The sequence below is a fragment of the Octodon degus genome, unplaced genomic scaffold (assembly GCF_000260255.1).
Source record: "Octodon degus isolate 3935 unplaced genomic scaffold, OctDeg1.0 scaffold00039, whole genome shotgun sequence".
Taxonomy (NCBI): domain Eukaryota; kingdom Metazoa; phylum Chordata; class Mammalia; order Rodentia; family Octodontidae; genus Octodon; species Octodon degus.
In genome coordinates, this window is record NW_004524615.1 from 5,931,892 (window position 1) to 5,949,146 (window position 17,255).

Below are 17,255 nucleotides of genomic sequence, written 5' to 3' on the forward strand. Positions count from 1 at the left end.
ACTTGGTTGCTGCAGATGTTTTGTGCAGTTATGGTCCAGTACATCTAAGTGACTCAGAAAAACATTTCAGGAGGGCAGAAATATTCATAACAAGCTACTGTCTTATTTGTTATATCTATCAGTATAACATTCTTCCAATGGAATGTAAAAATAAATAAATAAAAGGAAAAGAAGTTGGACTAACATATACAGTAATGACCTTCTTAAGTATAAAACTAGAACAGTCACAGCTGTAGGCAGAGGTGAAGAACCAAGATGCCTGGACTCCTCAGGAGCTGAGGGGTGAAGTGACAGCCACAGGGAGTTCCTGCAGTGTAATGAATCTTATTTTTCCTCTGAGGTGACCATTGGGCAATATTTGTCACATAGGCAATGGAAATTCTGGGACCAGCATAAAATTCTCCTGTCTCATCTCAGCCCACTAAAACCAGGCACTCTGCTTTGTGAAGACATACATAATATTCCTGGGCAAAATGCTTACTCTCTTCGGGAATGAGATGGCTCACATGCGTCTGACGTTGGCAGCCTGAGCTTGATCACTTAATAAATCTGAAAATGAACCTTACCCCTTGAGACAAGATGACTCTGACATCTGTCCCAGAGCTAAGCTTCTGTGGTCACTCATTGCTTCCCACTCTGTATTTCTTGAGTCCCATTTTGTACCAGGCAGGCATTCACTGGCTTACATAATAACTTTGGGAGATGAAAGAGGAGACTGTTGATGAGGACTCCTCCTGTTTACAGAAATAATGTCATTGCCATTATTTTCAAAATCCTAGCTGCTAGCATGTTTTTTCTGCACCTAGGTGGCCACTTTTCACCGTAGCCCATTTTTACATGGATGGTCTCATTTTTGTGCCCCACACTTCTACTTCTCGGTACTAAAAGCAGCACCATATATGGACAGAGTGCAATGCTCAATTGCGTATGCAACTTACATATTTTCACATGGAACCGGTTTGCCCTGATTATTATTAAATATTGGTCCCCATACTCACAACTTGCTATAAAAGTTATGGAAGCTCCTGGAGATTAGTGAGTATAGATAGCAATATCCAAGCGTGGGGCCTGGAGCCTCTCCTGTTTTATATAATTATGTGAGCAGATGGGACAGGCTAATGACTTTCCATCCCAGTTGCATTAAATAAGATTAAAGAAGCTGACAGCAAGACTGAAGGTCCGTGTTGAAGGCTTTCTATTGCAACACCGTTTCCCAGCTCGTCTGCCTCGTAGCGCTGCTGATGCCCTTTGGGTCCGGTGTGTGAGTAGCGCGAGGCTTTGAGTGCGTGGTGGCAAACCGTGGCCAGCTTCTTACGTGGTGTCCCAGATCCCCAAGAGCAGCTCTCACAACACTGATTTTCCCTTTGGAGGGGCCTAGAAATGCACACTGCCTTGGCCTTCCAGCCTCCTGTCCCTTTCTGCGTCTGGTACTTAGTTCAACATTCAGACTTGATGGGCCACCTGGGCTTTGCAGAGGGACACATGAAGCTTCTCCAGCTCACCTTGGGATCTTAGAGTTCAGCAAACTCTATGCACAAGTCATTAAAGAACTGAAGGGAAGACATGACCACATTTCATTGCTTTGGGATCAGAGCCAAGAAAACTAAAAATGTTATTATAACTTGGAATTATTCTGTTTGTCACCTCAACTTTCTACAAAGATTTTATAAAGTCCAGCCCTGTGTTTGGATTGCCTTACCTTGTATTGCCTTTTATTTGTTTATTTGATACAGGGTCTCACTACACAGCTCAAACTCATAGTGGTCCACCTCTTCTCAGCCTCCCCAGTGCTGGGATTACAGGGGTGCACCACCATGCCTGGTCTCGTTGGCCAGTTCAGTGAGCCCTGAAGCAGAGGCAGGGTGGCGTGTGGTGCCGGGGATAGAACCCTGGGCCCTGCTTGCCTAAGCAGGCACTTAGTCCACTGAGCTATCTTACCAACTCCTCATATTACTTTGTGATTTATCCTCTTTTCCAAATTGTTCCATTTCAAGTCTGGTCATTGATTAAAAGAAGGTACAGTCATGTGGCAAATATGTTAACTCCATTTCCAATATTATAAAACAATGTATATGAAAAGCATGCTGTTTCACACTTTCCTGAAATTAGTCAGAGGATGTGCCCATGTTCTCACCAAGAGTTCTCTGCTTCCTAAGTGCTATCCGAAGTCCGTCTGCTGTGGCCAGCACTGTGCAAAGGAGGGATGCACGCATCTTCTCACGAACAAGACGACAGACAGGCAAAACAATGAGCCAGGAATTGAGAAGGAATTTTCTCAAATGGTCACACACATAACAAATCAAAAATGTGCATTCATTTTAATTTTTTATGTATTTAGTAGGGCCTACAGGGTCTCATTACACAGATCAGACTTGTAGTGTTGAAAAGCTCCCTGTCTTTCCGCCCCCACGAGCATGCGCCACCACACCCAGTCTCAATTGTTGTCTCAGCGCACCTCGGGGGCAGAGCAGCACTTGGCGGGCTGGGGATGGAGCCTCCGGCCCCTGCATATGCCTAAGCAGGTGCTTTAATCCACTGAGCTATCTGGCCTGCCCCAAAGTGTGCATTTATGTGTGTGTGTGTGTGTGTGTGTGTGTGTGTGTGTGTGTGTGCACATGTATATGTAGCTGGTCAGGTCTGTGGGAATTAATAGTTCTAAGAAACTATAAACAACATAAATCATTATTTTGCCTCTGCAAAGATTGTCAGTTACACTAATACATAAGCGACTTGCTTCCTAATATTTTGGGGCTGCTGGGTTTGAGAATTTTTTTTCTAATAAAAATTAACTTTTCCAGCTTGGAGAAGGACACAAAGTACAACCTATAAAGTGTAAGTGGCTTAGCACAGGTGTACGAGCAGGCAGTGGAAGGAAGATTGACAAGGGAATGATCACAAGTACGTAACAAAGCATGGAACATAAAACGTGCGACTCACATGAAGATGTCTGTGTTACTTATGCCAGTTGCTTTAGCAACAGCATACTTTTATTCTCATACTCTCTGCTTCTGAATCCTATTAGGAAGATAAATTCTGCTATTCCAACAACTCCGATGGGAAGAGTATGCACTTAGATGACTGCTATTCATCACTCTGAACAAAATCCACGTCACTGGAACAGCAGGACATTAGACGGTCTTAGTAGGTCCAAGGATGATGCCGACAATCGCGAGATGGATGTTGGTAAAATCCCCATCGACTTGACCAAAGCACTTTCTAATGGGAATTTGTTGCTCAAAAAATTGTTAAAGACCCCCAAAGAAAGTTCTTACCTGAAACATCTTCTAAATAAAAGAGTATGTGTTTTTCTTCTCCATATCCACTTAACAAACCTCAACTTTACCTGGCAGAGCTCCTGTGTTGCTCTTGGGTCTTTGCCTATCAGCCACAACTATGACTAATGATAGCAGAAGTTTTGATCAAGTACTATAAATGACAAATTTCTCCCCTTAATGTTTTGGACAATTTCTAGTTCAGTTCAACTCTCTGACCATGCGCATAAATCTATATCTTGGTCCTTTATTTATTTTTGGTTGTGGTCTTCTCAAACAAATGGTCATTCATTTTCTTAACATTCATGTAAAACTTATATGACTTCAAAAATATAATTGAAACAGTCCTGGTACTCTGAACTTTATGTTAAATAAAAGATATTATGATACTAAAAATGAAATAGACTTATGCAGCAAGATGATTTACAGTAAATTAAAAGAAACATTCTTTTCTTTTTTTTTCTTTTCTTTTCTTTTTTGATAGAGGGTCTCACTACACAGCTCAGACTCATAGTGATCCTCCTAACTTAAGCTCCCTAGTGCTGGAGTGACAGGCATGCATCACAATGCCCAGTGCTGGCACCTGCTCAGCATGCCCAGAGCTCCAGAGCTGGCATGGCATGTGGTACCAGGGATGGACTCTGGACCTGCACTTGCCAGGCAGGCACTTATGCCACTGAGCTGTCTCCCTAACCCAGGACACATTTTTTTAATTGCTATTGCCAGAGGCTAGGGATTTTAGCCCTTTTTCTTACCAGACACATTCTAGAAAATAAATTTACAATGATTGAACATATTTATTTATTTTTTTTTGATTGAACATATTTAAACAGTATGAAAGTTTATTTTCCTAATTTACTTATTAACAGAATGTCCCTTTTAAACAAATTACTTAGAAATATTATTTTACTGTGAGTAATTGAGGGAATATTAGTTACTTCGAAAAGGGAGCCTCTCAAATGAGGAGTGAAGGAGGGGAAGGGAGAATTCTGGGAAAGTCGCCCTCCCCTGGGTTAATCATGCCTGGTTTGGGATTCTAGCTTTTCCATTTATTAGCTTGGTGTTCTAATCTACAGTAACTGAACTTTCCAATTTGTTGACTTTTAAGTGAAAATAAATATCTCTGTTTATTCCACAAAGATGTTATGAGATTCTTTAACTAGAAATGACTACCTTTGAGTATCTGGCATTTATTTTGTAAGCAAATGTTCTTTTGCATAATGTCTAATACGACTAATAGGACAACGTAATGGTAAGTCAAAGAGGAGATTTTTGGGGCGAGCTTACAACAGGGCTTTGAGTTAAGTTCTATCAGAGCCATGACTTGATCTAGCTCAGTAATTCTGCGAGTTCCCCAAAGGAAAAGCAAGGCACTGCTGAGCGGGGCTGCCTCTTGGCCTCAGGTCGGCTCAGGGAGCTGGTGGCCAGAATGAAGGCTCGGTCTGCGAGTTTCTCAGCAGGCCTGCTGCCGCGCCATGCTGATTTCCTCTTGCCTTAAAAACCATCTACGGTTGACTGTGCAGTTCCTTGTACTAGTAGAAGAAAGATCAGAATGTAAGCAGAGGACAGCAGCTACCACGCAGCCTTTACAAGGGTCAGGAGTCCTGTCCGACCTCCAAAGAAATACAAATTGATGCCCTAAATCATTCAATGGCTTTGCAGCTAAAACTTTAGAATTAAAAATTAAGAAGGGAGAAAAACAAGAAGATCTTTTGTAATCACATTACAAGTCAACTTTTTGTTCTTCTTGGATCTTCTTATTTCCTTTTACATACATTAAAAAATTACTTTTTTCTGAATTTCTTTCTTGAAGCATTATGGTTCTTTAATTTTGATATATCTGTATATTTCTGATAATTTCTCTTGCTACTTATATTTAGATGTGTTGCATTTCAATTGCAAAATGTATGCAAAATAATTTCAGGTTGTTTTCAACATGCTGAGATTTGTTTTGTGGCCGAGATACACATGTTTGAGCTTAGAGAATGTTCCATTCCTACGGAGAAGAATGGGTATTCTGGAAGGTCAGGTGGAGTGGTCAGTAGACATCTGGTAGGTACAGTCTTTCTAAGATGTACTCAGAATCTTCTGTTTCTCTGTTGATTTCTGTGTGGGGTACTTTCTTTTGGATTGTGCTGTTCTGTTCTTTCCTCCCTTAAAAGTTCTTATATGTGAAGAATTAAAAGGGTGAAGGCTTCTTTCCCTTGATAGTTGTTCCCTAATATATTTTTCCCATTTTCTAGATGCTAGAGGTATAGCAAATATTTGTACCAACATTTACTGATTGGAGTTTGATCTTCTGGCATTACAGAAGTGATTCCGAAGTTTCTAGGTGTCTTCTCAGCAACATAATTAACAGACTGCGTCTTCCGGGAAGCTGGGATAGGGGGTGGGGTCGTTGGAGGAATAACTTATATCAGATCAAAAACTGTCAGATTAGGTCAAGGCATTTAAAATCCACATCAAAGTTTTGGATAAAACTGAGACTTTAAGAATCTGATATGTTCAATGTGAAGCACTAGGTGCTGACCCTGCAGGGTTGGATGCAGACTAGAAGTGGGGGATGAGCAGAAGGCCATCATGGGCACCTACAGCACCTGGCTGCTGGACGCTGCTCAACCTTTATTTCCAGACAGCAGGTACCGTGGTCATTGCCAAGACCAGTAACCATTCCCGTCACCCCTGTGACCAGAAGTTGTGTCTCTAGTGCTCCTTTATAAAACCTAAAACACATGCGAGATGAAAGACTTTTAAATAACATCACATTGTACTGAAATTAAATATTTTTAAGTAATTTTGTAAGATTTACTAATTCTTATTAGGTATATTTCATCAAACATTTTCTTTAAAGTCCACGAAAGTGGACATTTGTGTGTGTGTGCCTGTGTGTTGTCTGTGTCCGTGTGTTAAAAGTTTTAGTGAGTAAAATTCTGTTTCTAAGAAAAGTATTTCCTCTTTATAGCAGATACTGAGTTGCACAGTAACGGATGGTGCTGTACAGAGAACTAGAATTTCAATTTCTAAAGCAATTTATAGTTTTCATAGTCAGTACACAACCTTATTTCTTTCCCAGGTGATACTTTATCCCAGAGTACTTTTATGAAACTTATGGAAATGGAAAGTTAGGCAAACTGTCCACAAACAGTGCATTTTTCCACTCTTGCAATTTTTACGCTTCCATAAATGTTTATGCACGTGTAAGGTACAGGAAATTCTCAGAAAGTGAAGAATTTGCTTGGGCTGGTTTAATTGGTTTATTGGCTTAGCTACAAGAGCTTTTGAAAAGCATGTGTGGAACTTCTTGATGATAACTAATTTTCAAAGTTTCCTAAGTAGTGTGGAGGCTTGCAGTGGGTGACTCTGAGCGAGGCCACACTGGGCTCCACAGGCACACAGCCTTGCTGCCTGGAGACTCTTGTGTCTAAAGGGTTGTCATGCACTGCTATGACTGAATGGCCCTTCCAGGCTTTCTTCCCCTCTTCTGTCATGTTAACTTCCACATGAATTCTCCCTCCTTCTGTCATTTTGCACGTATGCTACCTTCTCTGATGAGGCAGTATTTCCTAAACACTTTTTATTGAGTGCTTGATCCTAAAATGTTCACAAGTCCCCATTCCCCTACTACCTCTATATTCATATAGAATAGAACTAGGTATAGAATTTATATAGAATGCATATTGGAAACTTTGAATAAAAAGTTTGACCTCTTAGAGGATTTATGGTATTTTTCAGTTGTCAAAATTTGAATCATGTGCTAGAGAATCAGAAAATAAAATCGTAGAAATGCTCTTACATTTTAAAATTAAATAATTAGAAAATGTGTGTGTCATTTTCCTAATATTTATACTGTTTTCTTAGCCACTACCCCATGGTAGTAATAATGAAGTAAATCTAAAGAAACTTATTAAGATTAGTAACAATGCTAACACGTTGTTTTCTATCTCTAGAATGGTTTGGCATGAATTTGTATCTACTAAATTATGTCTAAAAAGGCTAAACAAATAAAGCATGAGATGGGAGACAAAAAAAAGGCTAAACACCCTAAAAGTTAGGAAGCAAAATTGGAGACGAGATTTCTGTATTCACAGCTTCTATTGGTCAAGAATATTTTTTATTGGAAAATAGTTATATATGGATGTATAGAATTATTGTAGCCCTCGCACAGAGAGACACATTGTTGGTTATCTCTGACTCTAAGATGAGAGACACCATGGAGCTGGGAGCCCAGAGTGGGGACCAGCAGTGACCCCACTGGGGCACCTCCAGGGCCCACACTTTTCTGTGCAACCTTTCACTGTATTCAAGGCTGAGGTGTGCGGGTGGCCTCCACATCATTTGATGTGTTGGAAAATTAAAAGTCTGTGGCAATTTCTTCAGGTGTTAGTAAGTTCTGTTCATAAGTTGGTGCATGTCTACAATATTTAAATGACAGTGGAATGCCCTTCTCTGACAAAACTAAACAAAAAAGGGAATACAAATGCATGACGATTTTGTATCTGCATATTCAAAATAGTTAGGATGGATATACATCTACATTCTCTTAATTCAATGAATAGAGAGATTTACTCTAATAGTGTCTGTGGACAGGATATCATGTCTGTATCTTGTACTCTGGATAACCATTAAGACAATAATATGCGATGTATTAATTATTGAAACTGTGCTAGTAATCGGTTTTGAAACGGTCTCATTGTTACTTGTTTCTCAATAAAATTATTTTTAAAAATTTGGTGCATGTAGTCAGTGTACGCTTTCTTTATGGCTTTCCCATAAGGGGAAAATGTTTTAAAATTTATTTTTAAAAATATTTATTGATTTATTTATTTGATACAGGATCTCACTATGCAGCTTGGAGTTGTAGTGATCCTCCTGTCTCAGCCTCCCCAGCGCTGGGATTCCAGGTGTGCGCCGCCACACCCGGTCTTGGTGGCTGGCACGGCACATCTGGCTCCAGGGCTGGCATGCCATGCAGTGCCAGGGATTGAACCAGGGTCTTTTTGCTTGCTAGGGAGGCACTCAGAGGCAGGCCAAGCTATCTCTCCAGCTGGAAAAATGTTTTAGCACAGGATATTTTAGTTGTTTGTCCCTCGTAGAGTATATTGTGCACGTATGTCAACTAGAGGGTGTACGCTGTGCCATATTTTTGTCGATACGCAAATGTATATAGTCAGAGAAGGAAGCTCAGCTAAGGAAAGTGCACCCGCTCTCCCTGTGATGGGAACATGATCAGAGTGAACACTTTTCCATTTTGTCTGTAGCTGTGTTCCAGCAGCCAGAGAAGGCCTCACAGATGACGTGATGAGTCCTTAGTGGCTATTTGCTAAAGAAGAAAGCAAACATGGGGACCTCCTCTGTGCAGTAAGAAGATCCTGGCTGGTGTGAGTTGTCGAGTTGGTACTAGACTACAGATGCCAGGAAGACTAGGGTTGGGCTCAAATACGCCCAACTTGAGTTCTTGCATCAACGCTTGTACTAACTCTGTGACCATGTAGCACACACTTTCCTTTATTAAAACTCTAGTTTCTCATTTATAAAATAAAGATAATGTACTCGCCTGTGGGAAGGCTGAACTTATGAACTGAGTAACAAACACACATTACTCAGCAGAGCACCTGGCATAAAATGGACACTCGGTGAATGGCATCCTCTTTCCTGCAAGTGCAGGGGCGTGGGAGGTCACGTCTCACACCCAGGCCTGCCATCCCTGCTCTTATCTGAATATCTCCAAACTGCTCCTGCTGCTTTGATCTGGTCTGTGACAGCTCTGGAAAGTGATCTGACAAACGCTCCTCCAATTAACGCCCTAATAACAGGCAACGGATTAAGACTTCAAGGGCAACCGGTCACTGTTAACAAGCATCCTTGAAGACTTGAGAGTCTCAACACAATGAAGAAAAAGATATGATTATACATTTTTAGATGCAGTGTCAAGACCATGGGCAAGATGTTTTATAATAAAGCAAGACTTTCCAACTGACAATATCATTTTATATAATTACTTTTGCTGATATTAAACCAGTCAGTGAAATGAATATTCTTAACCTTTCTGGGATATATTTTTTTCCTTACTGTATAATCAACTTAAGGCATATAAGTATCTGAGTTCTCAGGAGGAAGGGTTCATGGGTCAGTGTCTTCTCTCTGGAATCTCAGTGCACCATGGAGAAAAGAAGAGTGGGAGGAAGATGTGGGCTTTTTGACTAGCTTTAGAATAGTCAAAGTGGCTTGATTGTTTCTGGTACATCATGGGTTGTAGTTGGGAGAACTGATTTGTGTCACAGTGATGTGACTTTTCACAGGATCTACTGTCTTCATTAAGTAGCAGATGTTCCATGGACCAGGTCAATCATTTCTAATAGACTTTAGGAAACATAGGTCAGAATTCCATTGAGGAGATTAAAAACAGCCTTTCAAAGATAACGAATATATCACTTTGTGGATTGTAACAAAGCCGAGAATGCTGAGATCTCCAAGTAGTAAATCTTAGCTAATGGTAGCTACCGGCTAGCTAAAATATATTTTGGTAGCAATAAAATTAGAATAATAAGACCATGTACTTTGCAAATTCATTCTGAGTATCAATTAAGATCATTAAATTCAATAATAATGACCACAGGACCTCCATACCAGTCTGCCTGAATGTTGAAAGCATTCTTCCTGGGCTTCTTCCCAGGAAGAAAGGGTGGGCCAGGAGTCGCTTCTGAAACGATGAGTAAGTGTCTCTGAGCAGAACAAGAAAGACACAATGGAGAGCTCTGGTCTAGGTCCTGGCCTTCTTTCCAGTTCCACCCCTTGTGAGAATCTCCCAGGACATCTCAGGCCATAAAAACCCTGTGTTTTATGAGGCTTCCTGGGTGGAGTCTTTCCTGGCACCTTGGCAGGTTGGCACATCCAGAGATTCACCATTAGTTTAAGGAGAAGACATTCACTGGAGTGTCAGGATGTCAACAAAATCCCCTTTTACTGCAAGAAGGAAACCTGGTGAAACACAGGATACCATAGCTCAGGAGATACTGAGGAAACCAAAGCAAAAGGAGAGATCTGGAAAGAAGAGCCTGGCTCTCACGACAAAGGCCTGTGTGGGCCCAGTTAAAGGAGTCAACCTTCAGAGTCATAAAGTACATTAAAGCACTTTGAGCAAAAGCAAAATACAATTGGATCTAAGTAGCATGAAGGGCACCCTCAACAATGTGGGTTAGAGGCAGCACTGGCAGAGGGAGTTGGTTATGCCAACTTGGTCTGGAAGTGACAGGTCTGGGTCACAATGGCACTGGTTAATGTGATTGGGATCTATGGGAATCCCAGGTTTCTGGTGAGAAATAGTGTGTCCATCTCAGATAGAGGCTTCAGTTAAAGAAGGAAGCAGACCAGAGTATTGCACATGCAAGAGGCAGCCTGTGGCACTGTCAGTGACACTGAGCGATTTTCCATCAACTTCTCGCATAGCTCCGGCTTCTCCTGAGGTGACGGTTTGGCCCAGTGTGACAACATTTACCTTGGAGTGCTACACGACAGTGATTCCAGTGTTTTTCAACTTTGGATTTGAAAGTTTGTGTTGGCAGATTTATCTCGTTTTGGGTTTGGTTTGTTTGGCTAGAGAGTGGCATATTCAGACAGGCTTAAATACCAAAGCCAGCGAGCACGGTCTCAGACTTTTTGCTTTCTCAAGTCTGACACAGCAGTGACTCTAGGTGGACAGCCCTGGTGGACACAGGCCGGTGGGCACAAGACTGTGGCTCCTCACGAGGACGGCCTCCCCCAGCACAGGGAGCGGAAGCAGCCTGGATCGCTGTCTGTACGGAAACTAAGTTCAGGTCCGACTCTGCCACTTTCTAGTTTCATTACCTCAGGAGAAATACATTAAATTAAGTTTAGGGATAAACTGCAAAATAATTCAATTTGAGATGCTCTCTGTAAACAACTTCCTGTGAGTTTTCTTCTCGTTTGCTTCATTAGCTGGAAAGCTTTCACAGGCAGACCCATGTCTGTTTTGTGTCCATACTTGCTTGTCCTCTTGCTATAAGTAGTGTAGACTTGTTGAAAAATTTAAGTATACTTCCGGATATTTATAAGTGTAGGCCATTGCTGGCTTTAATAAAACTATTACTGGTATTTGATAATTTAGTGAATCTTTATTTTTCCTGGAACCAAGCACATAGATGTTGTGAAGGAAATGATTATATTTTATTAAAAGAACATCCTATAATTAAATGTAATTTAGAATTAAAAGAGAAACACAGAGTTTAGAGCACTGAATGTACAGAATGCCTTGCAGTAGGAAGTACCCAGGCATATAGCAATGCTGTAATCTGGGCACTTGGGCGGCTGAGGCAGGAGGATCACTGTGAGGAAGAGGCTTGGCTGGACTACATGGCAAGACCCTGTGTCACACCACCCCCTCCAAAAAGAAACCATCTGTATTAAAAGAAATAGCCAGCAGTTACCACCTTGAAAAATCTGGTCCCAGGATGTCTACATCTAGTATATGGGGTTTCCTAAGCTTGTCAGCTACTGTATCTGAGCTTTTTAAACCTTTTAATAAGATAGAAGGAAGATGGTCCATTGCATGTTGCTGGTGGTGAGGCGTGAATAAGATAATGTATAAAAAGGAACTCTGGCTATTTCAGGCAGCATACAGTGTTTATTGTTACTACTCTAAAACACAGGAGCAAATATTTTCATTAGGGGGAAGCGATCTAAAGAGGCTTCAGGAAACTGTCACCGCATGGAGTTTTCCACAGAAATCAGCGTTTTGACCCTTAGACGATACAAATGGACAACTGCTTCGATTACCCAAGGAAAACCATCGATCTCACTAAGCGAACTAGAAAATGGCACTATAAAGCATACTTGTAGACAGTTATACTGAGAAATATTAAACTTAAAGTAGACATGGAAAATTCTCTATCACAGCATAAGACATTTGCTTTAAAAATTGGCATGAACAACATTGACGCAACCAAGAACAGAAAGAAAAGGTACAAGAAATATGTGGCAGCGATGTGGCAGAGGGACTTCCAGGGCAGGGGAAAGAAAAGATTTACTGCTCAAAATGGGACTGCAAACACAATCTTGCCCACAGAATAGGGATTATATTTAAATTAGGATGATTTAATACTAGAAGATATGCTATTCAGTCGACAATCTGACATCCATTTGAGACCTGAAATGTGAGACGCAAGATTTTCCTCTCAAAAAGCTCACACATGTTAGATTGATGCACTTCAAGAGTATACACTATCGTATTACTTTCCAAGAATGAAGAAAACGGAGAGCATGCACATTTCTTTATAAAATTTGCCCCCCGACAAAATATTCTTAAAGTAGGGACTACCTTCACCCTCAATTCCAAGTGAACTGAGGTTAAGACAACTAAGCAAACATACCCGCATCACATAGCAGGGCACAGCCCACCCAGAAGAGAGCCGAGAGCACCTCCAGACGGTATATTTTAAAGAAATTTATCACATTCACGCTTCATAGGTCATTATCACTTCTGAGGGAATTCGAGCTGTCTGTTATAAAGGGTGAGTTATTACTTTTACTTTTAAGAAACTTTCCAGTTCATAGAAAATTTCTTTGTTCCTTATAAAATAAAGTGCTAAAGGAATGTCAAATTGTTAAAGTGCATAAATGCCTAGTCTCACTTTCTATACTTATTATAATAATTTTTGCTTTAGCTTTATACAGGTACAATTCACAAATAGAAATTATACATTATATATATATATAATTTGATTTTTATATGTATGAATTGTTAAATAGTTCCCATGTAAAAGGTATATAATATATTTCTTGCATGTGTACTAGTGATCCTTAAGATCCACACTTTCAACAACATTAAGTACACATTGCAATTTAGTAATCATAGACACCATGCCACATGTGAATCCTACAGGTCTTGTCAACTTTCAACTGTAAATTTGTATCTTAGGATCCATGTGCAAATCCCTCCACCCCTAGTTTCCTCTGCGCCCAATTTCCTCCACACTTTGTTCCTTGGAAACCACTATTCTATTGCTTCGATGAGTTTGAAGCTTTTACTTTCTACAGAAGGTTATTCCATGCCTTCTATGTCTGGTTTATCTGACATCATTGTATTAAGTTCTTTTCTTTCTTTCTTTTTCTTTTTTGATATAGCATCTTGCTAAACAGTTCGGATCATAGTGATCCTCCTGTCTCAGCCTCCCCAGCACTGGGATTACAGGAATGTGCCACAATGCCCAATCTCAGTGGCTAGCATGACATGCCAGGGGTTCCGGGGTTGGTCCAGCATGCAGTACAGGAGCTCAAACTCAGGACCTTGCACTAGCCAGGCAGGTGCCGAAGCCACTGAGGCATTTCAGCAGCCCCACTGTGTTATGCTTTATAAAATTATCCTTGTTCTCACAATGACACCACTTCCTTCTTTTTGAAGGCCAAATGGTCCAGTGGGCATGAGTTGCACACTTTCTTTATCCATTTACTCACTGATAAACATTTAGGGTGCTTCCGTTTCTTCACTCTTATAAAAGTACAACGGACACGAGGGTGCTGGTATCCCTCTAGCAAGGCAGTTTTTTTTTTTTCCTCTGAATATATACCAGGATCTCAGTTGCTTATTTTGAGATTTGTAAAGAGACCTCTACACCAGTGGTGGTGAACCTTTTAGAGCTTTCAAAAACCAAAAACCGCTGCTGGGGCCCATGTGCACTACATTTGCCACCACTGTCCTAGGCTGATGACCCCAGTGGCTACCAACTTCTACCGCAGCCAACAGCTCACATGAGACCTCTTTTCTAAACATCCTCACCAGCATTTGTGTTGCTTATGCTTAGCCAACAGCGATCTCAGCAGCTGCACACTGACATCTCACTGTGGCTTTGACTCACAGCTCCGCACCTGCTGGTTATCTGCACATCTCTGGAAGAAAAGGTCTTTTCAAATCCTTTGTCCGTATTTAAATTGGGCTATTTAGTTTTGGATATTCAGCTGTTTGAGCTCCTTCTACATGGTGGATAGCACCTTCCTTGAAGGAGACAGAGTCGGCAAAGATTTTCTCCTTTCTGTAGGCCGCACAGCCACTTTCGTGACTGTTTCCCGTGGAAACTTCAGTTGGATACAGATTCGTCAGCTTATTTTTGCATTTGTTGCTGTGCTTTGATGTCACAGCCAGAACGTTCTTGCCAAGGCCTACGTCTTGGAAACTTCCCTTATGTTTTATTCTGTTTTCTAGTCTCAGGTCTTATATGTAAGCCTTTAATCCATTTTGATTTGATTTTTTAAATGAAGTGAGACAAGGATCCAATTTCTTCTCTTCTGTTGCAGGTGGATGTCCAGTTTTCCCACAAGAAGCTGTCAGAGAGACTATTTTCTTCATATGTAGTCATGGCGCCTGTGTCGGAGGTCAGTCAGGGGTGCGTGCGTAGGTTTCTTCCAGGCTCTCACTTCAGTCCCATTGGTCTAAGCTTCAGGGTCTAAGCCAACCATTAATTAATGTGTAGGAAAGCTTTCTGTGGGCTCTCTCTGAGAATTCATTCCATTATTTGTTAGTTCCCTTGTTTTAGTGCCTCTGGAGAGGCAGGATGCCACAGCAAAGAGGATGCGGAAGGAGGGAGGGAGGGAGACTGGGGTGCTGATACTCCTTTAAGGCAACGCTCCAAATCGCATGAGGCCTCAGTTCCTCGGGTCCAGCCCACCCCCACAGTGCCAGCAAGCCTCTGGGGACACCCAACAGCCAGGCCATGAGAGTAGGCATTTATTATTCCAAAGCTCACCTCCTGGAACTGATTTCACTGCGTCTTGTGTACTTCTGTGTTGCCATTTTCTTTCCTCTTAAATTGCTTGATATGTGTTTTGATTTCTCTGACCTATGGATTGTGTAGGGATGTGCAGACCAATATCTACATATTCATTAATTCACCAGTTTCACTTCTGTGACTGATTGCAAATTTCATTCCCACTGTGGTTGAAAAGATGCTGGGTATGATTTTGATCTCCATAAAGATGTTAAGAATTGTTTTGTGATTGAACATATTATCTCTTTTAGAGAATGCTCCATGTACATGTAAGAATCTTTGCTCTGGGGCTAGGATGACAGCTCAGCAGCCTAAGTGCCTGCTTGCCAAGCCCAAGGGCCCAGGTTTGAATCCTGGTTCCACGTGGCATGCCAGCCCAGGAACCACGGGTGTGCCATGCCAGCCACCAAAACTGGGCGTGGTGTCTCACGCCTGTAATCCCAGTGTTGGGGAGGCTGAGACGGGAAGATCACTAGGAGCCTGAGCTGTATACCAAACTCTGCACCAAACAAACAGATAAATAATTTTTAAAAATTAAAAAGTCTCTTTTGTAGCTGTTGGATGAACTGTTAGATGCCCTTGTCCCAAAGGATCTTTACTTAGACATATTTTAGGACCCTTATAAAGTTCTCTGTTTCTTTCTTGATTTTCTGTCTGGATGATGTACCCTCCATTGAAATTGAGGGTGCTGGAATTTTCTAGGGGTGAGGCATCACAATATATTTCTCTTTTCAGGTCTGTTACTATTTGTTTTCAATATTTAGGCGTTCCTACGTTTGGTGCATTTTACAATCATTAATCTTCACGCTAAAAAGGCGACTGTGACATGTACTGATCTTCTTTATCTCCTGCTACAGTTTGGGTGTAAAATCTATTGTCTCTGATGTAAGTATTCTACACTTCAAAGCTGAGAGGAGCCTCTGTCAAACAGCAGGTAGTTGATTCTTTTGTTTGACTACTCTATGTCCTTCGGTTGAGGAATTTAATATATCCCCATTTAAAATACTCAGAAGTGAGAACCTACCTCTGCCACTTGGTTAACTGCTTTTTTTTTTTTTCAGTATATAACTTTATTACTCACTTTCCAACCATCACAATTCTATAAGAGTTAATTTTATTAAATGTGAAATGTTTGTCACATATTAAATCACTTCTTTTTTTTTTTTCAAAGTTTTATTGACAAACAGATAGCAATGAGACAGTTTCAAATCATATCGGAAGGACAGTTTCAACAAATAATACACTGCATATATTCTTCTTAGTGGTTAATTGCTGTACAAGATGCGGACTTGTGATCCCATTTACAAACACCATTAGAACAAATCATTCTATTCATTAAGAGAATGCAACTACATATCTATCCCAACCACTTGGAATACACAGATACAAAATGGACATTCATCGGTGTACCCCATTTTTTCTAAGTTCCGTTATTGAATATTATAGGTGTGTAAACTCAGCAAAATATTCTAAAAGAGTCCAGTAGCCCATAATAGCATTGGGTCTTATATTTAACTGGCAATGTCAGAAATTAGGTTTCTTTTTTGTCTCCTGTCTGTCTTTGAGACTGCCTGGCTTCCTTAAGTGGCAAGCTTTTATTTCATCTCTTGCGTTTACCATAGTGCTTTGAGCTAAAGTTCCATGAGGCACAGCATAAAACATTTTAAATCTCTATACTTTTCTCATTATATTTTTGTGTGCTTTTATACATGCTTGCATTGTGTGATGTTTAAATTATTATATTAAGCATATCTCTGTCCTCAACATTTATAATTTCTTTATGGTAAAATTCAAAAGGACTCATTTCAGCTTTGAAGCATACAGTAAGTTATTGTTTCCCGTAGCCGCGGCACTGTGCGGCAGCACACCAGAACCTATTCTAATCTAGCTGTAACTCACCACCCATTGATCAACCTCTCATTTTAATTCCATAATAACTGTTCATAAACTGTTTCCAATCCCTGTTTAGTAGCAGGAAGATAAATTCTAATTTGGGGTTGCCTAGCATTTATTTCTTTTAAGTTGCTGGAATCTTCGACTTCAATTTCAGAGAGATTATTTTTTTCTCCAGGACAATGATTATATGCATTCTTTGTAATAAGCAATATAAATGTCTAAAGTAATTTAGAGGCACTGGAAATTTTTTTTACAATAGCTCACACAGAAGACCTGACCAGGAAATCTTCTTGGTGAGCTTCATACACGT